The sequence below is a fragment of the Microtus pennsylvanicus genome, chromosome 11 (assembly GCF_037038515.1).
Source record: "Microtus pennsylvanicus isolate mMicPen1 chromosome 11, mMicPen1.hap1, whole genome shotgun sequence".
Classification (NCBI taxonomy): Eukaryota; Metazoa; Chordata; class Mammalia; order Rodentia; family Cricetidae; genus Microtus; species Microtus pennsylvanicus.
In genome coordinates, this window is record NC_134589.1 from 41,547,597 (window position 1) to 41,553,778 (window position 6,182).

At 49.2% G+C, this 6,182-nt stretch overlaps 1 non-coding gene across 1 annotated transcript; it reads right to left on the reverse strand.

Annotated features, from left to right (window-relative positions):
* Positions 1-5,095: 5,095 nt before the first annotated feature.
* LOC142832021 (U6 spliceosomal RNA) lies at positions 5,096-5,197 on the reverse strand. The gene has a single exon (XR_012907117.1). It is a non-coding gene; the product is annotated as a U6 spliceosomal RNA (small nuclear RNA).
* Positions 5,198-6,182: the final 985 nt, after the last annotated feature.

Genomic DNA, 6,182 nt, shown 5'->3' on the forward strand with positions numbered 1-6,182 from the left:
GCCAGTCAGGTCAGGGGACAGCTTGCCATAGTCAGCTTGTTCCTCTCATTAGGTGAGTCCCGGGGACTGAACTTAGTCAAGCTTGGCAGCAAATGCCTCTACAGGTCGAGCCGTTTCTGATTCTGGGAGCTGGCTTTTAAGGAAGGTGCATACACTTTGTCTTAAGCCCCTTTATGTGGCTTTCTAGCTAAGCTCTTAGCTTTCTGAGCACGTGGAGGGAAACTCAGGTGAGCAGGATTAGCCTGGGGCGTTCCTCAGCAGCGGAGCTGAGTGGGCACAGACCAGCCGAGTTAGAATTATGACCCGGAACGTTTCAGAGCCCCACGGACCATTTTAATGGGCATCAGGTTTGAGAGCTGGTGACTTCAGGTGGTGGTTTTCCATGCAGGTGGCTGGGCCCTTCCCACACACTCTGGATTGGTCAGTCAGGGGTGGGGTCTGAGATCTTGCATTGCTAACCAGCCCAGGGTGAATTTGTGCTGTGGGTGCTGAGCCTATGGCTGCACCTTCTCCTTAAAACCCAATTCGAGGGAGGCTTCCCAGACCTGTCTGGTGCCCCTCTTGGCCACCGACTGATGACATCCCCAAGCCTTCAGCTCCAGAAACTGCACAAGTGGCGGTATGCTCCAAGGACCTGTGGTGAGTCTGTGGCCTCCAAATATCTTCATTTTGGTAAACCCCGAGGAGCTGGTGTGGTTTGGGATGAGTCGGGGGAAAGAGTGAGCTTGGCCGTTTCTGAAATGGGCCAGGTTCAGGCTGGCATTGAGGATGGACGAGAGGGCCCTTGCTGGTTTTCTAAGTGTTTTTGAGAAGGGGTGAGGTGGGTGAGATATTTCAGTTATCCATGGCCACTGTGCTGGCTGAGCGGTTCAGTTTCTTTGACACCAGTGTTCTAAAGAGGCAGAAATGGGGACAGCATGGGGAAGAGCAATGCCTCCTCCCCGAGTTATCATTAATGTATCTTATCAATGTACTAAGACCCGTCCTGGAATATAACAGTCGGTGCTACTGCTGTGGGTGGGATCATTCCCATTTTATAGAGGGGCTCATTGAGGCCTGTGAGAGGAAGCCCCTGCCAAGACCAAGTAGTTTTTGTTGGTGTTGTTGTTTGCTTGTTTGTTTTGTGACTTTGAATTAGACACTTTTCTTCCTGCTGGCTGCCAAGCAAGCCATTGGCCTGAAATCCTGAGAGAGCCTGTTCCACTCAGCTGGGCCCTACCTTGCCTGAAGCAGCTGTGTGTGTGTGTGTGTGTGTGTGTGTGTGTGTGTGTGTGTGTGTGTGTGTGTGTGTACATTGCTGGCCTTAGGGTGTGAGTCCCTGTGTCCTTACCCCCTGGCAATACTGAAGAAACAGTACTGGGTTAGTACTGGGTTTACCGGGCTTCTCCAGAGAAACTGCCCATAAGGGGTGTGGGTATCTCAAGATCTGCAGGGTGAGTTGGCCAGCTGGAGACCCTAGAGACTTGATGTTTCAGCTGTAGCTTGTGTCTAAAGGCCCGAGACCCAAGAGAGTCAACAGTGGTGTTTCAACATCTTCACAGAGACAACAGATTAATTCCCAGTCATCTCATGGCCCTGTCACGCTGACAGAGAAAACCCTGCCACAGTCACTTGGTGAGGCCAGGGCAATGTCCAGGGAATCATGGACTCTCCCAGCCTGCTGCTGTCCTGGGAGAGAGGCCTGCCAACTGCTGCCTCCCAGAAGGAGGCCATCTGGGTCCTTGCTGCCAGTCTGTTGTCACTGGCATCGTGAGCCTCCTGCCATGCTGTGCTCAGCTTAGCTGCTCTCTGAGGCTGAGCCAGTGCTGCCCAGTGTGAGGGGCCATGAGACACCTCTCTTGTCCCACTTCCCTTCCCCATGCTGTGGGGAGTGAGCATGGTAGGTCTGGAGCAGAGGTAACCTCCACACCTTCCCAGGCAGAGGAGGCTGGGCTGAAAATGTGGGAAAAGCTTGAGCCTAAGGCCAAATTTGAAGTCCACAGGACACATGGCCGGGTCCTGCCTGGGCATTGTCTGGAGCACGGGCTCTGTCATCCAGAGCAGCTTGGTTTTTGTCCCCACCTTTCTAGTGTGGGATCTAATCTAAAAACCCAACACATTGAGTCATAGGGTGGCGTTAAACCACACTGTGTAGGTATCCTATGTAGTGTCCCAACTTGCTGACCCTTGCCCAGCCATTCATTGCCCTTAGCTCCCAACTCTGGACCCTGGTTTGTCCTCCTACTGCCTGCCTGTTCTGCCTGACCGTGAGTGATGCTCTGAAATCACCTTCGTGGAGCAGTTTGTGCTTCCATCCTCTCTCTCCCCGGGCTGGACGAAGTTCAGTTTCCTTAGCGCCTGGCCTGTAAGGATGATGAGGAGGGATGAGCTGGAGGGGTTCCCTTCTGAGAGAAGATGCTTCCGTGCAAGGCCTGATGGGGAAGGGGCCACCAACACCCAATAGAAAAGTGTTAGTTACTTTTCTGTTGCTGGGATAAGACACCCTGACCAAGGCTACTTATAAAAGGTTAATTGGTCTTATGGTTCAAGAGGATTGCAGTCTACAATGGTAGAGTGAGGGAATAATAGCAGGCAGCTGGGATAGCAGCTGAGAACTTACATCTTGACACGCAGCAAGGAGGCAGAGAGAGAGAGAGAGAGAGAGAGAGAGAGAGAGAGAGAGAGAGAGAGAGATGACTGGGAATGGTGTAAGTTTTTTGAAATCTCAAAACCTACCCCCACTGACACGTCTCCTTCAAAAAGTCCATGCTCTCTAATCCTTCCCAAACAGTTCTACCAACTGGGGACCAAATATTCAAAATATGAGCCTATGGGGGCATTTTCATTCAAACCAGTGCAGGGTTTCTGGGAAGAAACTCTGTTAGAGAGAAGGTCTCTTGGAAAGGCCATAGTGATGGAAGCTGAAGCCTTGGGCATGTACGCACAGGAGTAGGGTGGAGATGAAGAAAAAGATGGCTCCAGCTGCCTGTGTTGCAGAGTACCAGCAACCACATTAGGGCTATGATGGTAACTATATGAGATGTGGCTCTGCAGCCTCTGTGGGAGTGCAGTGTTATGTCTTAAATTGTTTAGTCAGGGGAGAGAGGGAGGTGCGGGAGATGATGCTATATGATGATGCTATAATATCTTTTGCAATGTAACTGGTCCTTCTGGTTTTGGGGGCTTCACAGAGGTTCTGGTCTACCCAGGGGTTGAGGAGTAGAGTTGAGAAGGCTACTTGTGGGGTTGTCAGGGTCCTTACACTGAACAAATAACGGATAACATGAAGGATGCCGGGAGCTGGGTTTCTTCTTAGAGAAGTGGTGTGCAGACACAGTCCCCTGGGGGAAGCTAGAAAGAACTGAGGAGCTGGGAGGGTTTGAATTCGTCTATGTAAATATCTAGATTTATGTATGCATTCACACCAGGAATTCAGTGAAACACTGTATAGTTTCAGATACATGTAAATCCATGCAGCTATAGTCAGTGTGTGTGCATGCATGTGTGTTGTTTGGCTTCCAAGGTCCCAGAAGCAACAGAGCACACCAAGATTCTAGGTCTTGGCTTCCGTAACCATTGTCAACCACAGTGAAGCAAACCTGTTCCCAGATGATCCTGGAACATGTGTACTGTAAGGATGTGTTCAGAGGGTGGCTTGAGAGGACAGAGTAATTGTCTGGAAGGGACTTCCGCTGGCCAAGCCTGGGCTGTTGAACACCAGCCTAGATAATAATAGTAACCGACAAAGCCATTGAAGGAAATTGGAATCTAGGAGCCCATATCGGTATAACGAGTAGAAAAACAGGGAGAAGGCAAAGCCTTTTATTCTGCATAGCTTGGATCTTGCCATAAAGAAGTAGAAGCTGGCCCAGGTTGAGGGTTAACCTATAAAAAAGTCTGTACAACTCAAACAGACAAAAGCAAAGCAAAACCCCAAATAGCAACAAAAACAAAGAACAAAAGAAAACCATCTGAATGACTAAATGTGGTGTGTTTTTAGATCAGATCCCACACTGGAAAGGAGGGGACAAAAGTCCTGTCGTTGGGACAGCGGCAAAATTTGTCTGAGGTCTGTGGGTCGGAGGGTGAGGTGGGGCTGTTGATTTCTCGGTTTGTCAGGTGTGGTTATGCATCTACACCTGTGTTTGTGGGAACTACTCTGGAGTTTTTAGGCACGGCAGGACGTCATGTCTGCAGCTTGCTCTCGAATGGTTCAGAACATACTGGAATCAAATCCTCCGTGCACACGTGGAAACAGTGAGGGTCCACACGCACGCAGCGAAGTGAATGTGGGACGATATTAACTGCGAGGAAACCAGGGCAGGAGAAATAGGACTGTTTCTGGCGTTCTTACAACTCGTCTGTAAATCTGCAATCGTATCAAGATAAAATATATTTTAAAAAGGGTTTAAAAAGTCACTCAGCCTGACTAATCTCCGGGGGCTGTATAATATGTGAGAGCGTTTCTGCCCATTCTTTCATGTGAATTTTTATGTAGTTAAAATTGTGCTGCATGTATAACTCTGTATCTCCCCATGTCATTTAGCACGATAACATAAACATCGCCGCGAGTGTTACTACAGCCTCCATAAACATTTGTTTAATGGCCACAGGGTGCTCTACCGTGAGGCTCCGTAAAGGCTTGCCATGCCGACTATCGGGCAGTACGTGAGTTATTACCTTCTAACGTTACAAAAGCTGCTGCAGAGGGTCGCTCTGATAATAAAGCAGCTTGTGTTTCATTTAGAACAGACTTTAGCGACAGGGTTATGAAGGGATGTGAATAGCTTAACGCAGTTAGAAGGCGCACCCCCAACGCTTTCAAACACTCTTGAGTAATAGAGCAATTGCCAGCAGCCAGAGAGCCCTTTTCTGTCTGCAGCAGACCCTCACCCGTATTTAAGAATCCTTTACTCAGGCTGCGCGTTGTGGCACAAGCCTTTCATCCCGGCATCCCTGGTGCTGCAGAGGCAGGTGGATCTTTGCGAGTTTGTGGCCAGCCTGGTCTACATAGTGAGCTTTAGGATAGCCAGGACTACACAGAGAGACTCTGTTTCAAACAAAACAAAGCAAAAATAAACCCCAAAACCTTTGCTCCTTTTTAAATTTTTTTTCTTAAAATATGGAGTACTTTATGGATTTTTGCATCGTCCTTGTGTAGGGACCATGCCTATCTTCTCTGTACTGTTAAGTAGTCCTGGTGCTGATGAACCTTTGCTCTTCTGATAGATGAGGGGCCCTGACTTACTGTGTGTTCTCTTGACGTCTAAAGGGGCGAGGCTCCTCATGGATATCGTCATGTTCTCCTTTTGCTTAGCTAGGCTGGCTGCTTCTCTGAGAGCTGAGACAATACTCCTGTTGTGTCTCATGTAGACAGTTCTCCTAAGACCAGAGGCTATGGTACCCATACCTGGTTCTTTCTAGAACCTCCTGAATTTCAAGTTGATCATGTGATTAGCTCCCCCCCCAGGGGGGGCGGGACTATTCAAGGAGCTGCAGCCTGGGCTGTGTCCAGTGAGTTAGTTCAGTGTTCACTGCCTGGCCCTATATAAGTAGCTCTCACCCACCTTTTATTTGTTTGTTTGTTTGCTTGCTTTTTGGTTTTTTTGTTATTTTGAGACAGAGTTTCTCTGTGTAGCTTTGGAACCTATTCTGGAACTCCCTCTGTAGACCAGGCAGGTCTCAAACTCACAGAGATCCGCCTGCCTCTGCCTTCTAAGTGCTGGGATTAAAGGCGTGCGCCACCACCGCCCAGCTAGAAAAGCAATTTCTACTCTGTAAAAAGCCAGGCATTCCAGAAAAATCCACTCATCCAAAATTCACATACTTCATCTCCAGTTGGAACCTGCTTTGGGACACAGGGTGGTTAGCTCAAGTGGAGCGAAGCTTAGCTGGGGTAAGAACGTGTTCTGGGTTCACAGGACGGCTAGATAAAACCAAAGATGTAGAGCCACCTTGTCCCCATAGGACGTTACCCTAGCAACCAGCACCAACATGGCAGCCTCTGATTCAGGGCTAGAATCAGATTGGTCAATAATTTGTGACAGGACACTGAGGAGCCCAGGCGTGTGACACTTGCCTGTAATCCCAGCACTTGGGAGGTGGGGGCAAGAGGGTTGTGAGTTCTGAGGCCAGCCTGGGCTACTGCACAGTGAGATCCTGTCTCAGAAACAGGGTAAGACGTTCAAGATGAATGCCCACTG